This window comes from Mustela erminea, chromosome 4 (genome assembly GCF_009829155.1).
Source record: "Mustela erminea isolate mMusErm1 chromosome 4, mMusErm1.Pri, whole genome shotgun sequence".
NCBI lineage: Eukaryota > Metazoa > Chordata > Mammalia > Carnivora > Mustelidae > Mustela > Mustela erminea.
Genome location: NC_045617.1, coordinates 5,323,831 through 5,344,458, shown reverse-complemented (window position 1 = coordinate 5,344,458; position 20,628 = coordinate 5,323,831). Strand labels below are relative to the sequence as shown.

The window sequence follows — 20,628 nt, the reverse complement described above, 5'->3', positions numbered from 1 at the left end:
GCCCGTCGTACAGGAAGCCCAGCCTAGAATGTGATATCGTCCGCACGTCTCCCCTGCCAGAGTGACACGACCCACCAGAGATTACAATAAGAAGAAATAAGGCAGATGCAGCTAAGCTAATAGGATAGATCTAAGTTGGAAACACTAATTTTAGCTTAGAAAGAAGAGCACATGGATGAAGATTGCTAAAATTAACATATTGATTACGGGTTGAACAGAGAGGCTGTGATTGTGTGTCGAATCGTGAAAAACACATCAAAATGAGCACGAGTTCAGTTCGGAAATGTGACCAAAACGATTTTCGGGTGTTATATGCAAAAAATGAATCATGGAACATGACGTCAAAAACTAATGATGTACTGTGTGGTGACCAACATAACATTAATAAAATTAAAAATATATATACAGACAAATTGAATTCTCCACTGTTTCTAATGTTCCCATTAGGTAAAAGAAAATAGAGAGGTTTTTTTGTTTTTTTTTTTAATCTTCTACTAATGATTTTCACAAAAAAAAAAAAAAAAATCCATGCCCACTCAGGGATTTAACTATTTGTCCAAGCAAGGGATTCCTCAAGTGAGAGCTAGTGGAAAGACTTGCAGAATCTGGAAATGTAAGCCAAGTCCCTGAGCCCGGGGCGGGGGGGGGGGGGGGGGGGGGGGGGGGGTGGGGCGGGGAGCTTTAATCTATGTCTGAAAAGTATTGAACTAGATCAACCTTGTAATGGCAGGTAAGTTTTGGAAGCATTTTCTAAGCAGACCAGTCTTTAAAGTTAAATGAGAGAGAGGGGGAGGGCCGAGGGGAGGAAGGCAGGCAGGCAGGCAGGCAGGCAGGCTGTATAGAGTACCCCGTGTATACTGGAAGCTCGGCTTCGTTGAATTAATTAATTCAAAATTAGGTTGGAAACCATTTTACTGCAAAAGGATTAAGACAGTGATTCTATTTTCTGACAATGTGATATGATTAGTAAAACTGTGTTATACCCAAGATTTCCTTTTATGGAAAAAGTACAATCCTATTTTCTAAAACAATTTTGGTGATGCTGGGGAAACAAAGGGACCACAGTGAAAGGACATGGTCATTTTTATAATACTCCCCAAAGTGAAAATTTCAAGTGGAAATAAAAGAAATATTTAATATAAATTAAGTGAAATGCAGACTGGACTAATTATCTTAAAAAGTAGCCTACATTTGGACATGTCAAATAAGTCTTATAAGTCATAGACTGAATCCAGTTATTTTTTTTCCATTCGAGGTGGCTTGAAATTTAATGTCTATTCAAATGTCTGAAACTACAAAACACCATCTAAAATAAGTTTTCTAATTTGTTCACTTTCCCCCTGAAATGTAAAAAAGGGAGAAGGGGTGTCTAATTCTGAGACAATTGACTCTTCCTTTGGTGTTTTATTAAGATATTAAATCTCACTACTCAAGAGGTCCCTGGGTGGCTCAGTCGATTAAGTGTCTGCCTTTGACTCAGGTCATGATCCCGGGGTCCTGAGAATCATGTCCTGCATCGGGCTCCCCAGTGGGGGGCCTGCTTTTCCCTCTGCCCTGATGCTCCCCCCTGCCTGTGCTCGCTCGCTCTCTCTCTCTGATAATAAATAAATAAATAAATATTTTTTTAAAAAAAATCTACACTAAAAAGTGCTCAATTTCCTATGTCAATTTAAAAGTGTTTGCAAAATCATTTTCCAGCACCAGTTCTTCAGCTTCTCAGAGCAGTGAGATTGTAGCTCTCAGTTTGCTTGCCAAAATCATTTTATGGTTTAGCAAAGAATCATCAGTGGGCTTGCCCCAGTAAGAGTTCTAGAAACGTTCAGTTTAGGCTTGAATTTCCAGAGCCTTGGCACCCACACCACACCTACAGTCAAATACCATCATTTTCTCCTTTAATCAATTTCAGCACTTTTAAAAAAGAGCAATCCTATAGCTGTCAAATACTGTTGGGAAAGACTCAAGTAGTTGTAGGAGAAACCTTCTCTGAAGAAAATGGGAACAAAGAAAAATTTCTCTTAAGAAAGAAGAGAAGACGGAGGAGAAAAGTCTGCCTTTCTCTTATAAGGACCAACAGATTCCGTAATTCCTTCGGTTTCTGTATCACCAAGACTCCAACCTTCTCCAGGTGACATTACAGGTGTTTTCAATTTCATGTCCAAAGAGTCCCACCAAGATTCTACAATTTAGAACCTAATTCACCTATGATCCTGGAACAGTTTGCTTCTAGGCATTAAAATGAACAACTAAAATGACAGATTTAATATTGCTTTGTTGACATCCTCTCTAGTGGCACTGGAAAGACCTCCTTAAATCCCTGCTTATTTCCAAGTGGCCATTCTCCACGGCATCTTGTGCTCCTTTCTGAAAGTGCTTTGCAAAGGATAATTTATGTCCATATATGTAACACTTATGTTGTGTGTTACATCTTTAAAGAATTTTCCAGATGTGAACCTTCTTGACTACACAGCATTCCTTTAAGATCACGCATTTCAGAACCAACTTTTAATCTCTCCCTAGCAGCACAAAAGCTGTGTTCTTTTTTTTATTTTATTTTTTAAGATTTTATTTATTTATTTGACAGACAGAGATCACAAGTAGGCAGAGAGGCAGACGGAGAGAGGGGAAGGGAAGCAGGCCCTTGGGTGAGCAGAGAGCCCGATGCGGGGCTCGATCCCAGGACTCTGGGATCATGACCTGAGCCGGAGGCAGAGGCTTTAACCCACTGAGCCACTCAGGTGCCCCAAAGCTGTGTTCTTTATAGGAGGAATTTATGCACCTTGGAATACAGGTTATCCCAGGTACCAGCCACCAGTATTCTTGGAGTACTTGCCATGTGTCTACATATCTGCTTGTTGCTGTTGGGAACACCAAAATTCTAGGTATTCCCCTTAAAGATCCGTAAAACATAGTTAAAGATACAAATAGAGAGCACAGGACAGTATGTGACAGAATGCTGCGTTAGCGTAAGTCCAAAAGAGTTGGGGGAGTAGACCCAAAATGTTGTCAGAGCCTTAAGTCGTCAGAAAAAGCTTTCTGGAAGATGGAGACCTTGAACTGAACTCTAAACAGCAGTATATGGAGAGAGGAGGTAGGTAGAACATCCCTGTCTAGAAAGGCAGTGTCACGAAAGATGTCTAGAATGCAGTAAAAAATATAGTAGGTAAGATGGAGAAAGGGGAAGTTAGAGGTAAATACGCTGTAATGTGCAGGCACAGCTGAGAGGCAGATCCTTCCCAGCCAATCCAGAAAATGGATACCCCAGACAGGGGCTGCCAGGGCCCGCCCAGTGGCTTCTGATGAAGGGGATGGCACAGACATGAGGAAGCCAAAAACAAAGGCCAACCAGCCACAGGACAGAATGCCCTGGGCAGAGTCTCTTCCTGCCCAAAGCTCTGCCCATACTTCAGAATTGCTTCTTGCTGCTTTCATCAGATTTCTCAGCAGCTAACTTTTCTATCCCCCATCAACCACTCACCACTGTTCCAGCAAATGTGCTCATAGAACAAGAAGAGTCGTCCATGCCATTTTCTTCTCATCCTGACCTCCACACCTGGAGAGTTTCCTGACCATGCCCTTCCAAAGCAGTGGACAGTCTGCACCCCTTAAAAAGGACAGTGAGGTAATACCACTGTGATGGTTGTACCTTTCCACGTGCCCCTGCGTGCATGCACACATTCTGATAAAGATTTATCAGCTTCTTTGTAGGTCATGACAACTTTGGGACCAGTTCACGTAATCTGTTCGACTCAGTAAGAAGTGACTTCACAAAGTGTGGCTGGAAGAGGCTAGTAGTCCTTGACTTACTTCCTCCCTTCCATAGGACAAGCATCCAACTACATGACTCAGTTGCCCTGTTTTTCCAGTGGGTCTTTTAGTTTAACCTCTGCACCCTCTACTTCTGCCTGAAATTAGCCACATCTACTTCTACTGAGCTCCCTAGATGCACCCAGGAGTGAACTAACAGGAGAAGGGCCAAAAGGAGAGCCAGCATCTGTGCAGCTATGCTTCCTTGAGTCCTCAAGAGGACCTGGAAGACATTTGTCTCTGAAGTTGGACAGAGGAAGCAAACCCTCTGCCCTTGCCATGGTTCATGCTCGGATGTGCCCGGACCAAGAGGAGGATGTGGTGCTCATCATCTCTCCTCTACTCCACCCCTGCCACATCTTCCCTCTGCCCTCGGCAGACACCGCTCACCAGCCATAGCCCCTTACCATGAGCTGAGGGAGTAATTTCAAAATCAGTTGACAACTGTTCAGGTTGGCCACAAGATGAATCCCGTATGCCCTCTCTGAGCTAGGAACTTATGCATGCAAGAACCTCCCTAGATCGTGGTCTGCAGGACCAGCCACAGCCCAGCCCAGGAACGCTGACCGCTCTGTAACAGCATGAGAGCCAGTTCTTGCTTCACTCAACTAGACTTGGCGTGAAGTTGGTATTATCTAATACTGCGTTTGCAGACATACCACTGCAGTGTGTGTTGAAATGGACAGATAATTGCTTAGAACAAATAAAAAAACCATCTCCTGTGCAGACTACTTGATGCAGCCTGCCTACATGCCCAGAGTCCATCTTGCCTGCTCTGCTCTCAGAGTCAGCCACTACTGACTGAGACAGCATCCCACCAACCACAGAGACTGTGGGGAAAAGGGCATGAGGGTTAGTGACTGAGAACAGGCCAGTATGGTTATATTCCTTTTTAAAGTATTTATGACCAGGAGAAAGCATAAGGAAAGAAGATCAGGGTCCCATTTTTATAATCAAAGAATGCTCCCTGCCTCAGGTGTGATGTCCACAGGGGCTAGCAGTTCTTGGGACTCCTCAGCGGCTCTGATAAGGTGCCCCAGATCTGCATCTGAGTACCCCTCTGATGTGATGGCTCTTAGTTCCAGCATGGGGGTTCAGAGGAAAACCCCTTCACCGAGGCACCTAGAAGGTCAGGGAAGAGAGTAAAGGAGGGAAAAGAAACCGAGGAAGAGGAGGGAAGGAAGGGACAAATGAGGATAGGCCAGAGTGGGAAGGTGAGTGAATGACCAGCAGAGAGACGAGAACGGCCAAAGGTTACCTGTGGGTCAGGAGTCGCAGGCAGTAGGAAGAGACAGATAATTGCCTGGGTGTGCCACAGCAGGAAAACAGTCCAGTATGATCTGGGAACACACCAAGTTAACAGAGATTCCCTCCTGGGAGATTTCTTCCCAGCTGGAACCCCCAAATCCTGAACAAATGGCCCCTGCACCTTGCCTCCAGGAGCCTCCAGCCCTAAACCACCCCTCAGCCTCTCTTGAGCTATTCGTCTAGCTGACACCTCCCCCAGCAACAGGGCCACATCCCTCTGGGTTTGCCGCTGAGTGTCCCCGCTCAGACAAGCCAGTCAGTGGAGCGAAGGGCATCTCCTGGGAGGAGAGGGTCTCAGCAACAAAGCTGGGACTTTTAAATGCGTTTTCCGGCCAAAATACTGTGATGTATATGCTGGTGCTACATAGAACTATCAGCAGCCCTTTTCGTTCCCATGAAGGTCTTCTTTAGTACAGTTTGCTTCCTCAAGCTTTTCTCACAGCAATATCATCGTATGCCCTCTCAAATTTTCATCTTAACTGATTCATGGTGGGAATAGCCTGTTTACTGTCCTTGAGGTCCTTCTCACCAACTTGTATTTTATACAGACTTCTTAGGAGACTGGCAGAATTTAAGGACAAAGTTGGAGATGGATGTACGAATGGATGGATGGATAGATGGACTTATTGATGAATAGAGCATGCTCGCCAATCAAAACAGGGAATTAGAGAAGGGATCTAGGAAGGGAAGTCCCAGAAGAGTTTTCCTAGACATTCATTTAGAGAGAGAGAGAGAAATGCTATTTTCTAAATCACTTTTGAGTAGGTTAGATGACTTTTGTGTGCTAGCACCCCCAAAATAACTACCCTGTATTTCATTCTGTAAGAAAATATCAGTGTAAACCATGAATTTAGCTATGAGGTTTTTTTAAAAAAAATATGAGAAATGTTGATGTAGAGATGATGAGGGGTAGGGATAGCAAGAGAGACCACTGGTGGACAGGGAGACTGGACACAACTCTCCAAGTAAGAATTGGCAGTGGTTCCAATGTGTTAGGGGCAGAAGAGGAGAGAAATGAAAATCTTTGAGAAATATTTCAGAAATATAAAGGAACTGAGCAAGAATTCTTGTTCTTGGGAAGAGCAGTTTTCATGGAGAAGGAGAACAGAAGCCAGATTCTGATGTGCAAGACAATACATGAGATGTGATGAAGTGTAGACAACCCCTTCAAGAGACTTGGTTGTGAAGGAGATAAAGGCCACACGTTGGTGGTGTTTTGGGTGTGGGAAGAGATGTGTAGTTTGTTTTAAAATGAAAAAGACATGGCCATGTTATAATGAAGATATAAGCTCCATGAAACCAAAGACACAAAAGAGAAAGGAAATAATCTATTGGATGAGGCCTCTGAAGAGATGGAGAGACATGACTGGAAGGACATGATTGGAAGAACTTGCCTGACATTCGAAGGAGCTCACCTCTTCCAGCTTAGTAGGAGAGAAGAGGGCAGAATGAGTGGTTCTAGTATGGTCTGAGCATTTTAGATGTACCACATTTCCTACTGCTCTGTAATATACCCAAGATCCGTAATATTTTCCCTTCCACGAGTCATATTCTACTGATAATCCTGAAGTATATGACTATATTCCACCTCCATTAATTAAACATGGTGTAATCTTCTGGAGACAGAGGCTTAATTAAAATAATTTCCCAGTTTCTCTGTTGTGCCGTAGCTGCCCTCCACGAGGATAGTTTATAGTCACAAAATATCATTTGAGAAAATGGAGGTGGGTTTTGTGACTAGAAAATTTGTGTCTCAAGAGTATGGTTCTCATTTCCATGGCATGAAATATGTGCTTTGAAATTCCTCAGGATTGTCTTCCTTTGAGAAGGGGTTTTCCTTGTTGTCATCCCACGTTGTTTGTCTCCTGTGTCAGTACACAGGAGCCCGCAAAGAAACAGCATTCTCAAAATACAGTAACTTCCTGGCGCCAAAGAGAAATTATTAGAAATCTCACTTTCTTTTATATAGTTCTCTCCGGAAAACGTTCTCAGTTCCATGAAGTTTTAATGCCTATATTATAGAGACTTGTTTTTAATTTTTCAAAATTTCTGTACTATTCTCCAAAGGGATCCTTAAAGTGTACAGTTTCCTTTTTAAAATTCTGCCCTTGGCAAGCCAATTTACAGTTTGGTTTGGTGTTTCAGTATTGTCAAATATTGCTTAAAAGGGAGGGGCTTCAGGAAAACCTACAAACCTTCTACTTTCCCAAAGGTTACTTGTTATAGAACTAATCTCTGGGTACTTATGTATCTATAAACATCTTTCTATAATTCTTCCTAAATTAAGGCAATAATCACTACAAGATACTTTGGAACCATGATGGGCTAAACCACACAGCGTACTATCCAAATGTCGGGGCTTAATAATGTAAAAGGGAAACTGCTCTCACCGATCATCTGCCGAAGCACATCCATTTTTCTTCAAACCTAGTGAAGTTTTACCTCCAAGTTTCCCAAACAACACTGCCCTTCTCCACTCCTTTTAGCACCGGCTTGAACTCACTTCCTTCCGCGTACTCTTTCAGTTACCTGTTATTATGACTGACTTATGTGTATTTATGCTTTTCTAGCTTTTTTCCCCTCTTAGGAATTAAACATCGTGACAGAAGAAACTGAGCTGACTCTCTTCTACATATTCCTAAGCATAGGTATACTTTGAGCACTCCATAAATAATTGTCTACTGACTAGTTGAAAATTTAGTCTTACAGAGATGCAAATGAAAGTCATCTCTTTCCTAACTCAGATTGGTTGGTGGTATGGTTGAGCTCACAAGATTTGGAGGCTTCGCTCACCCCCAGGAGAATAAATGGCCATGATTAATTAAAACCGTCTACTGTAGAGACTTTGGGAACCTTGAGAAGAAATTGGGAATATGCAAACCCGTGCCAATCTCTCTTGCCATCTCTCTTTCGGGAGTATTAAATGGTTGGTAAATTACAGTAAAAGGCTTTTAAGAGACAATAATGTAGACATTTCCTTTAAATAGTTAGCATGATGAATTTAATCAGCTTAAATATGTGATTTATGTTTGGTTAGTCGATTGGTGGATTCAGTGGGAGGTGATTAGCTTCCATTTCTTTAGTCTGACTGTAATTTTTGGTAAATTACATAACTGTTTCACAAAATTCTATTAGGATTGTATCCATCCTGGTTTACAGTAGTTTTATTTTCTTGATATAATCTTACATAAGTGGATTCATGACTTGGTGAATATTTTCTATATGAACATTTTCTGCCAGTGTAGATAATTTGATGAGATGTTATTAAATAAGGAGAAATCTAGCCTTCTTTTCTTTTTTCTTTTGCTCAAGCTAAAAGAAAATGCTCAACTTTTGTTGAGAATGAATGTAAGGCCAACAATAACATTATTTTTTAAATAGTAATTTTTTTAAGACAAAGTAAGTTGGAGCGGTCCCTTTGTCATTGAAGTTACTGTCTCTGCGGCCACATTTCTGTTCTCGTAAGATAGTTCCTATGAAAAGAAATTGAAGCGCCATAAATCACATTAGTGTAAGGTCACAAATTAATCACTCTACAGCCTATTTTCTCTTGAAAACTCTTTCTTTGTAGAAATTCTGCCACAAAATACCTCATAGCATTCAATTTCATTGATGATTACTGCATGTTTTGCTCAGTATTCTAAACCAAGTCATTAGGAAATGGTGTGGTTGCCAGCCACCATTGTCCTGTTAGACATCAATAGGAAGATGCTTTATTTATATTTTCCGGTGTTATTTATTCCTTCCACAAGATATATGCATTTTATATGCTGCTGAAATCCCAGGGGCCTTTCACAGATCACTTAAATGAGGACTATGCCTTAAAGAACAGCTGTGGAAGATAGTTTTACCAAACCTTTTACATAAGATTGCACTTACATTTCCATTTGGGTTAATTGAAAAAGAAAATATTTGATGATGGTATGGACTAGCATCAGAATTAATTTTACTCTACAATTGAATTTATGTCCAAAATGTTCATATTCCTATTATTTAAGAATGTATTCAGTTCCAAAGCTCAAAGCTCACCTCTTCTGTATAAATATTGGTGTTAATTTGATTGAATCTGTCACTTACAGCAGTATCACATTTGGGGAAAAGGATTTAAATACCAGGACAGCACAGAATTTGGATCAAGTTTATATGAGAGGAAGTTTTCTGTTATATCTGCTCATATAATGAAAGAAGAAGTGATGCGACACAGATTCTTTCTGCTTTCAGTCCAATCTGAAGGAACCCTTTCTTCCTGGTGTGCCACACAGGGCATTTGAGCTGGGACTGCTGGCGGTCTCAGAACAAAGAAGAAACACTTTTAACACCCATCATCAAGGACCTCCAGAATCTCAACTCTTTCACTTTGAATAACTCTTCTTTAAGTTCTATTGACTTTAATCTTAAATTTTGTCAGCATTATAGAGTAGAAGATGTAGACTTCCCAGAAGATTCCTCTCAGGTGAAAAAAGCTCTCCTCAAACGTTTTCTCTTCAGAATTTCTATGGATCATTCTTTCTGTGCCCTACACACTTCAATTAACCCATCTCATAATACTTCAGCATCACTTTTGATTTGTAATTGAGATGATTCTTTGCTCTCTACCAACACAAGTGAGTTTCACGAACTCCTGTGTATCTCCAACAACTGGCCTGGTGGTCATCACATAGTGTGTAGTAAATATATTTATGAAATCAATCAAAAGGAAGCTTTTCAAATTTGAGATCCAAATCTCATCCCCTAGGTGATGACTTGAAACAAAGCAATTATTCTTTTTGAGCATTTTCCTCAATTATAAAGTGAGGCTAATGAGATCTTGTCTCTCGGTTACAATGACCAAAGAAAATAATGGTTGAGATGCAAAATATTGTTATTTTTCTACCTTCATGTAGAAGAAGTTCTGTCTGGCTGGTACTCTTGTGCATTGTTGGCACTCAGCAGAGACTTATTGCCTGCTGGAATAAGTCTTCTTTTATTATAATCATCTAGAGGCACTTGCCTGCTCTCTTGGTTTTAAGGACTACCTTTATGAAAGGAAGACCCTTCAAGATGTACACTTTATAGTATTTGGTCATTAATCTCTCCCCAGATTCATGTCTGTTAGAATTAGCTAAGTCAGAATTACTACCAGGAATCCCTAGTTGAATACCTTACTCCTTCTGGGGACAAAAATTCAATGTCTGTCCCACCAATTCTTTATCCTTCTTGCTATGACAAGATCAACCACACATAGTCCATGGGTCATCGCCCTTTTCCTTTTGACATCCCTACCCACACATACTCCTGAACTCTCCCACACTAGAAATGTGCTTGGGAATCATAGGTGGTTCCAACTGGAGTAAATCAAAGGCTTCTGAAAGGCTTTCGTTTGGGACTGGGATCCTGGTGGGGAGACTGGACAGAGCTATCCATGGGGAGGAAGTGTTTGGGGAAGATTGAGGTGGGAGTGGAGTGTGTTAAGGAAGAAAGCTATAGAAAAAGGAAGCTGTGGTGGAGAGAAGAAATTTAAGATAGGGGCAGAAATATTTTTTTTAATGTTTAGGAAAAGTTTGGCTGTCCGAGGTCCAAGCACTCTACTACCCACTTTGCAAAGCCTTCCATAAAATTCATAATTAAATATTTAATGTTTGCTTTTCGTGTTGAATTCGAGATCTATAGCGAGAAAGGATGAGGTCAGGGGTGTTGGAGGAGGCCAGATCCAACATGCCCGGCTGCCTATCAACATCTACTGCTTCTCTGACCGAAGGTGCTTATTAGAGTCATCTGTGACTCCTTTTCCTCCTCTGACACCATCCCTGTAGCCACTAGGGGCGGACTCTCTGCCACGGTACTGTTGCTCATAACTTTGGCAATTCAATTCAGATTATTAATGCAATTCAATTCACATTAATAATTCAACTTAGATTCAGATTAATTCAATTCAGATTAATAATCTTAAAAACACCTCTTTTTCTAATTTTTGCTCCTGCTTTGCTTGTAGGCACTTACAAGGTTAGTCTTTTTTAAAAACAAAAACCATACAGCCTAGAACTCTGTTTATTTATCCAACAATTTATTTACACTCCTGGTGCCTGGTGCCACATGGAAAGTCCACAGCGCAGAGGGAAAGGCCAACCAGCACTCCCGCAACCAATCCCACCTCTGCCCCTAGTAGTTGGGTAACTGCACGAGTTACTTCCCCTAAATAAACTGCTGGAACAGGTTTTCTTCACAGCCTGTAAGTCTGAGTCTTCTTCTTTTATTCCTTTTCTATGTAAGTATTCATGTTCCAGAAAGATGGCTCATGACATCTATTTGAAATTTTATAAAAGAAAAAGTTGGATTACTCTTTTAACGCTTTCTAATTCCCTAGGACAAGCAACTTAAAAATGTCTTTGATATATTTATATGCCAATCTTTCTTCAATTCTTAATGGAAATTACAGAGCAAATTGATGTTTGATATTTTTAAGCATGTTTTCTAATCAAAAGGTTTTATACACCATGTAAATTTCATTAACTCAATCCAGAAGAAAAAGGTGACAGCTAGCATTGAATCAACACACTGCAAAAGTTTCATATAAATTTATGTGTTCTCATTTGGGGAAAATCAATAAAATATCCAACAGAACGGTTACATTTTTGACACAATCTCACTTTATCTTCTGAAGCCTTTATTGGATTTTCACATGAAGAAAACCAGAAAAGATTATAGGTTAGAATATAAAACAAAACCAAGTCTTTATGATTATTCCAACTTTTAACCCAAAAAAAAGGGGTGTGTGTGTGTGTGTGTGTGTACAATGTATCGTCCGCCCATGATTTGGGGGTTTCCTTGTGGGGATGATGTAGCCGAGGCTCCAGCCAACTTCCTCAGGAGGCTCTCAGCCGGGCATGATGCAAGAGAGGGAACTGGTGGGCTCTCCAGTAAGGCACCAAGAGGGACGAGCCAGCAGCTAGAGGGCCCAGGCAGTGAGGGACCTGTGGCCCAGCCGGGGCCTCATCTGAGGAACTAGTTAAGAGCCACCATAAAGTTGAGTCTAGGGGGCCGTGTGGTGAGTCATGTGCTGTGTATATTCTTTGAATGAGAGTGCGGTGAGGGGTTGCCTTCCACACCAGTCAGGAACCAGAAAGCATGGTAAGCGGGCGGGTCCAAGCTTCCACACTGCACATGAACCTAGAGACAGGGCCAATGAGGCCAGCCCTGCAGAACTTGATTCTAAAGCGGAGCTCAGCCCCTGTCAGGATTCTGACATTCATGTCCACCTGTGAAAAAATCCGGGGGGGAAAGGAAGGACTAAAGGGCGGAGGTGAGCGTGGACTCTGACTCTGACTCAGAACAACAACGTTATTGCCTAACTGGCTTATCCAAGGTTAAAAGTTTAAAAAAAAAAAAAATTATGTTACCCAGCTCTAAAAAAGATTCTAACTTATCTTTGAGCTGTAATCTGTGACTGTTTCCTTCCGTGCAACAAAAGATGTGGGATGAGAAGTCAGAAAATTAAATTAGGTTCATTCGCAGCCAGAGATCTCTCCTCTTGCCCTATGGGAACTGCTAAGTCGAAATTTCACCTTCCTTCTCCGTGCAGCATCTTTAGGTGAATGATAATCATCTGATGCATTGCACTCAAAGCTAATCCCTAACATATATATCAGCACGGCCACTTTCTATTAATTAATGCCATTGTGTGTTGTGCAGGTGACAAATGCAAATTACCTAATGGGGCAACATTGGTTTCCTCCTACGCATTCTTTGGTGCAATTCAGATCCCCTTCGGAAAGCGCCGCTTGGTGACCGGTGGATTGTGACATTGTAGCGTTTTGCTCTGGATTCATAAGACTCAATTACTTTTCTCAGTTATATGAAATGTGTTCTCTAATAAAAGACCAAAAAGACAGTATTTTTAGCATCTGACCCAGAAGGGTGATATGATAACATTAAATTTCCCTCTGATCCAGCAAACATTTACAAATACAAATAAGGAAAATGACGATTGCTCATCCCATGTGTTTTGGCCTCGGTGGATTCAGTTAATAAGGCACTAGAAGAATTAAGTATGGGTAAACCACAGCACCTTTAGAATGCTTAACAGATTACGGGGTGTGGCAGGTCCAGCAACAAGTGTTTTCAGGCTGAAAGCAAAAACAAACAAACAAAAAATCACTTGAGAAGATGATGTCTCCAAATATTACAGGGAATTGCTCCTTTTGTGTTCAAATGAATTCAAACCTAAACCAGCATTTAAATGGGCTTCAATCATGAATTGCAAATTGCAGCTGAAATGAGCATTGTTTTGTGGATAGTTTAGTCTGAAAACAATTGTCTTTTTCCCTACCAGGGTAGTGCATACTTGATTAAGTGGCTTGTTGTTTTTTTGTTTTGTTTTGTTTTTTTATTTGGGGGTTATTTGCTTTGTAACAGGCCAATATTTGAATAAACGAGTTAACCCAGGGAGACAGCCTTGGTCCTGACCCAAGTCTGGCTTTTTCTTGTACAGACGCGTCCTGCAGCAGCCTTCATGCCTGTGCTGGTAGAGTTCGGTGCCCTTGACGGCACTCGGTTCGGATGCCGTGGCCTTGTTATTAGACAAATGTCCCTGACACCAGAGTCTCACTAGGGCCCCGCAGCTGGCTGGAGCTGACACTGCCACACACAGGCACTGGGAGGACTAAGCTCCTCAGGCACAAAGATAGGCCTTTGGCAAAGTCCTGTTGTTAAGGACGTTCCGCATTTGTCTTTCCCATTCAGCCCCAAGGGCGTGCTTCCCTCCACAAGAAGCTTCTTATGTGTAATTTTAAATTAGACTTTAAGTCTCTCGAGTGCCTTTCTGTGTCTGTCAGGAGAAATCTGTCTTTCCATCTGTAAGGTGTTATAAATAGTAAAAATCCTTGTGCACACTCACGTACACACAAGGGCAGGAGCATGTGCCTTGTGTCCCCAAGCACTGTCCAGTCTGCTCCCGTGGCTTCCTGGGAGTTCTGGACAGGGTCCTGTCTGCTCATCTTCTGAAATGGCTAAAGATGCTTAGAGACCAAGAAGACTTGCGTCAAACCCTGAAAGGCTGGTGGATTGAAATCTTGTTCCGTCTAACTTAGAAGATGAATAACGGCCTTAATTGTTGAAGACTTAAAAAGAGAGAGATTTATTCTGGGAGTCCAAGGCCCAGCTGCCCTGAGTTAGGGAAACCAGGGGACCCATCTCATCCTGGTTCAATAAACAGGGCCTGTGATTGATGGTAAAAACCAAATGTGGTCAAACAGAGACGGAGAGACGAAGCGAACATTTTCGAATCGAGCAATCCCAGAGCACCCTCACGTTTGTTGTCTCTAATGTGACGACAGGCTGTTCTCTGCAGCTGCTTCGGTGTGTTCCTTCAGTGCTCTACGATGAATGCTCTTTGTACCATGTACGATTGTGTTTCAGGTAACCCCAAGTGTCCTACTCTGTAACCCGTTCTCTATTTCATTTTACAGACTGAGATAGGACAGTTCATTTAATGACATTCATTCCGATTCTTCTCTATAGGTCTTCGGTTTGGGTTTTTGGTTTCTTATTTGGGTTTGGTTTTCCTGAAAGGAAGTCGCCTTTCTTAGTTCTCTTCCTTAATTTTTTCCAGTTACATTTAGGTTTGGTGGGGCTGATTTATGACACTTTTCTCTGTGAGCTTCACCAAGGATGTCTCCTTGGATCATCCAGTATTTTCTGTAATATTCTGTAATCTTGGACCAAGGGGACTTGAAATGTGCACTTCGTGAGCACATGTTAGACACTGAAAACACAGTGTGGCGTCTTGCTTTTGTACAAATAAGGTAAGAGCCCCTCTGTCATAAGAAAGACCTGCCTGCCTTGGTCAGGTGCTTCCATTTACACAAGGAATTCCTTGTTGTCTGTGCTGTGTATTTTAGAAGAGAATGCTTGGTACTATCTACTCTACATCCCACAAGGCCCCGTCGGATCCATCCAAGAGCCGTGAGGCAGAATCCAGCCCCAGAAAGTACAAGTCCAACCAACAACTATGACTTTAAGTATCTAATTTAGGGTTATGGGAAATTCGGCTTCGTTTCTCGAAACATCTATCCTCTAAAGGTACCACCTTGTTCAGTTGCCAAACTAATGCTTCATTTTGATGTAATCTGTTGGGAGAGTAAAAGTGAACGGTGCGAAAATGAAAGTTTTTCAAACACGGATGGAGCCAAAACTTGAGATTTTAAGGTTGGCAAACACGATAGCCCCTAAGAAATCGCCGAGTGTAAAACACTGCGGAGGTCTTAACGGAGGAGAGCACATTGTGTTCGGTTTCCGTTGTAAGGAACCCGGAGACAGACGCTGACTGCCGTCTGCGCCCTTGAGGGAGGCAGACGACCCCTCCCTCTCTTTCCGCCCTCTCTTTTCGTTACCATCACCATTTTGCAAAGTCTGATCTTTCACTCAGTTTCTGTTTCCCCGACTAAACTCTCCAACAAATAATGTTAATTTCGGGCATTTCACAAATTTAAAATTATTTCAAAACAAAGTGAAATAAGAGGTTACAATAATTTTGTTTTTACTGAAGAAACCCTACCTACATTCAGTAGGAGATTATTATGACCTTACCTTAAAAAAAAAAAAAAAGATTTTGTTTATTTATATGAGACAGAAAGAGAGAGATAGTGATGGGGGAATGTAGAGGGAGAAGCAGGCCCCCCACTGAGCCGGGAGCCCGACGCGGGACTTGATCCCAGGACTCTGGGATCATGACCTGAGCCTAAGGCAGGCGCTGGAGTGACTGAGCCCCCCAGGCACTCCGGGCCTTATCTTTTAAAGTCCCCTCTGGGAACACTTTTTCACTTACTTCTCTACTGTAAACTATCGCTCTTTCAGAAACATACAATTCTGTCAGAATTCTAATGAGAGCGTGAAGCTGAATTTAACTGAGCAGCTGATCAGACCGGGTGGTTTTAATATTCATCAAGGAGGACCATAGTCAAGAACAACCATGTTCATTCAGAAACCACCTGCTCAGCCCAGGCTTCTGGACACAGGTTTGGAGAGCCACGTGCTAGCACAGGTGTAGGGGCTGTGATCAAGGGGAACCCTGAATCGCAGAGTTAGTAGAGTCCCGCGCTCTGTCTGCTTCTATTCTTTTGTGTATCTATTCCCTGGTGACCTCATTCCTTCTCCCGGCATTCAACACTGTCTGTGAACTGACGCCCCATACCTGGCCGTGCTCCGCGCTTCTAACGCCCGAGTCTGGCTTGTTAATAAGCAGCTTCTCTTGGGTGGCCAGTGGGCACCTCACTGAGCATATTCAAGGCTACTCTCGACTGGCGGCTGGACATTCTCCGCCCCATCCACCGACTTCCCAAGAATCATAGAGTTACCTCGAAGCCTCCATTGCCTTCACGTCCTACATCCAGTTTGGCAGCAACAACGCACGCAGTGTTGTACCCTATTACCTGGGTAAACCCGGCTGCCCCTGCGCCCTCCACCGAGGCCTCTCAACCCGGATTGCCGCCGCAGCTTCGACGTGCCTCTGTTTCCACTACCGTCTGCTCTCACTTCAGTAGCCAGAATGGTCTTTCTCAAAATTAAATGGAATTTTGTTACTCCTTTGCTTAAAATCCTCCAGTGACATCCGCCATGTCTAGAATAAACTCCAAGTTCCTTACTACTGTGCACAAGACAATACAGAGCGCCATCCGGCCCGTACCTAATTCTGCAGCTCCATCTCCTGTCGTGTCAGTGTTCACTGTTCTACGTTCTCCCGTCTGGCCCGACACCGTATTCTTCCTCCAAAGCTCCAGCCTGGCTTTTTGCTCTGCCCGGAACACTCGTAGCTGCTACCCACGGCTCCTTTCTCCTCTGTGCAGATTGTTGTTCAGAGCAACCGTCTCATAGAGGCATACTTCCACCACTCTGTCTCTCTCTCTCTCTCTCTCTCTTTTTTAAAGATTTATTTATTTACTTATTTTAGAGAGGGAGGTCGGGGCAAGGCAGAAGGAGAGAGAATCTTAAGCAGACTCCGCATTGAACTCCACGCTGAGTGTGGAGCCTGACACGGGATTCTGTCTCACGACCCTGAGATCACGAACTGAGCCGAAACCAAGAGTCACCACCCAGGTGCCCCTGACCACTCTGTCTTAAATTAAGTAGGGATCCAGACCTACAGGCCTGGACACACTTCATCAAGGAGGACTGTAGTTAACTACCACTTTACTCAGTACAACTAAGTATAGGGTATCCCCATACCCTGCTTTATCTTCTTCCTCATATTGACAACCATCTGAAACGTATAGTGTCTATGGTACGCACATCCAGAGTATTTATACAGTTGTTTGCTTAGCTGTAAGATTCAGCCAACTAGAATGGCGGCACCAAGAGAGCAGGGAGTCCGTCGTGTTCAGGGTTGAAGCTCTCACTCCCAGAAGGTGCTCAAAAATATTTTTGAATGACAAACACTTCGAAGCCCTCATTTACATAAAAATGCTTCGCTCGGTATTTACACATAGTTACTTCTCCATTTCTTTTCACAAAGGATTTAAAGCAGCTTTAAGCAAAAACATATACAGGAAAGGTCCAAAATAACAATCTAGCACCAAAGGGGAAAAAAAAGTAAAAAAAAAAAAAAAAAAACCAGTAAGACACTCGGTTACAACACTATCATGAGAAAGTAGCAAAGTAGAAAGTGCACTGTGCTTTAAGAGAACAAAACTTTTCCTAAGATTAACTTCTAACTGGAAGTTCTCTGGGGAGCTTTCACACAGTAAAGGACAATGTCCACAGCACTGTTTGTAAAGCGAATGCAATGGTCCTTTTCAAACGGCTGTTTCTTTGATGATGGCCAAAGGCCCAAATTAAAATGCAACACAATGAAGGGGAGTCGTTAAGGGGCGGAGCTAAGATGCTCCTAGAACATAGGATTCTGCTGTCCTTACTTGAACCAAGAAATGACTTTCATCTAGAAAACTCACCTAATAACATAGTCAGCATTGTTTATTGCTAGGAATTAAGGTGATTTCAGTAATTCGATGAAAACCTTGCATTAAAGAAATGCCAGTGTAAACATGCCTTTATTTATACTGTTAGCTAGAAAGCCCTCCATCTACTGGGCGGGGTGTTAGCCTACATTTGCCATGTCCCTGGAAGAATACTTATTATTTTCTTTTATAAATATCCTTCTGTATGTTTTCTATTCCCTATTAAAGCTTAACTTCTGGGATACTTTGCTCTATTAACTCCTTTTATCCCATTTCTGCTCTTTGTTTATGGTCTATCCTTACTCTTAGTTTACTTACCTATAAATATTTTTTTTAAACAACTATTATTACTAAAATTGTTAAGAAATATCAAAAGTTGTGAAGTATGTTATCCTCTAACAACCAAAATACGGAATTATTATCACTATGAGTATTTTGTCACCGACTGTGAAAATCAGGACTTGACGTAGAGCAGAATCCGAATGTCATTCGGGCAGCAGTGAGCATTCCTTTAACAATATTTTAATTGGCTCTCATTTTAAAGGCATTTTTAAAAAGTACTTGTGGAAAGTCTGCAGTGAGCCTCAGGTGGTTATTTCGACTGGGATCCCCTCCATAACTATGTGTAAGGGACACCACAGTGTCTCTACCCTTCTGGAGACTTGCCATTGTCCCAGCTCATCTGTAAACAAGCAAGATTTGGTCATCTTTCTCACTGAGGCCCCTGCCCCCAACTCCAATCGATTCAAGACCAAGTCTTTCTCACTTTTGTGTTATGTGTCAAAACCAGGATCCTGTGAAGGACGGGCGTCTGTCAGCTTGGCCCAAGGGGAAACCCATTTCCGCGTTGACCGAGCTCATCAGTTCTCCCTCTAGCAACAGACTTCGGGGGGAAACCAAGACCCTGTTATCGTTGCCACAAACGCATGTCCGAGATACGCGACGCGTCCACCCCCAAACAGAATGGCGGCCAGTGTCTCTGACACTCCTCCCGACTCTGCAAAGGGCAGCAAGACAATGACGAGAAGGACATACTTGGTACCAGGCAGAGAGATTTTTGAATGTGGCAGGGACAGGGCGAGGAGACTGTCACAGTCATGTGCCCCGAAGAAAAATATCCCCTTTTATTTTTCATTCAGCTGTCACTGAGAATCAAAGAACGCATTGGTAATTGCTATTGTCTGTAGGATTTTTTGTGGTTCACAGCCAGATGACCACCCTTTACTGAAAAGCTGATTGTATCAGATTTACTCAGCCCCTTCCAGGAGATCTAGTGTTTTGTGTTGTTATTTCAAAGAATTTGTGCAAAGAAAAAGAAATTTTTTTTTGCTGCTGCCATGTTGCTCGATTATTCCATTTTATACAGTCAACAGAAATGTTTACTCTTAATGTAAACACACTCTTCCAAGAAGCAAAGTAGCTTCCTTAATTTAAGTTGTCTAATGGTTTATCTGAATGATGGGCTGAGACAGTAACCGCTGATTCCCCTGTCCTATGAAGCCACAGGATTCCCAGTTTCTGACAGAAGTCTAAATCTAAACCAAAAATCTATTTGACATCTCACAACTATTCGATTTTCTTATAATCCTGAGTAAGTAAGGGCCACACTCACTTCTAGAAAAAGCACATGCCTCTGTCCGTTTCAAACAGAACAAGTACCTGACTTGGTCTGAAAGAGACCAGAACCTAGAAAGTGGCTTGACTTTCCCACTTACAGTGTTTTCTTAGCCAGAAGAGAAAGAGAAGCACGTATACAACAGAAAGCAATTTTCCCCAGACGCTTCCCTTCTGAGCACTGATCCTGGCTAGTGGCCTGGACACGGACTCAAAGCTTCACCCCAAGTCTCTGGGTCATTATAATTTTGCCTATAGAATAGAAGTTGCCCCCAAACTCAAATTTCTCTTGACATCCCAACGTTATGTAAATGACATGATTAATCATTTCAAAACTTCTGAAGACACTTTCAAATATAGGTTGTCCATTTCGAAAAAGTACATGTCCCTCTTCCACTAAATAGTGCCACATTCACTCGTTTTACTCATTTGGGTTGTTTGGGGCCAAAGTAGTATTGGCTCAGATTACCAATGGTAATCTTCAGTAGTGGTTATGACTGAAAAGGTCACAGATTAATTTTGGTTAACAAGGGTAAGCCTTCGAGAAACAGGAGCTGGAGCCGCCAGAAACGAGCTGGGCCCTCCCCAGCCGCTGGTGTGCAGCGGCGCGCTCACATTCCAGGCTGCGGACACATCATTACACATGGAGGGGCGGGGGGTCTCCCCGTGCCAGGGGGAAGGTGCTGAATGTCCGGCCTCCCAGACTCAGCGACCCCACGGGCGTCCCTGAGGCTCCCGGCAGTGGGGTACTGTGCACCGCGAGCTTGCACGGGTTCATGGGGCGCTGACTCCGGGGGGCTCGCCTCTGGGTCGGCTCCTCGGTGCAAACTGAAGTTCAAGGCAGGAAAGGCTGTTGTTTAAATGGAAGAGAATCCTTCTGTGCCAAACCACCATCCATCCTCTTTTGTCCCTCTCAAAAGGGAAGTGACGCCAGCTGGCTGGTCTGAGGCGAGGCATCAGCATGGGGCTGGTCAGA

At 42.7% G+C, this 20,628-nt stretch overlaps 1 protein-coding gene across 4 annotated transcripts in view; it reads left to right on the top strand.

The window, feature by feature from the left end:
- PACRG (parkin coregulated) overlaps positions 1–20,628 on the top strand; it is a 512,994-nt gene that overhangs the window by 418,755 nt on the left and 73,611 nt on the right. The window lies entirely within an intron of this gene.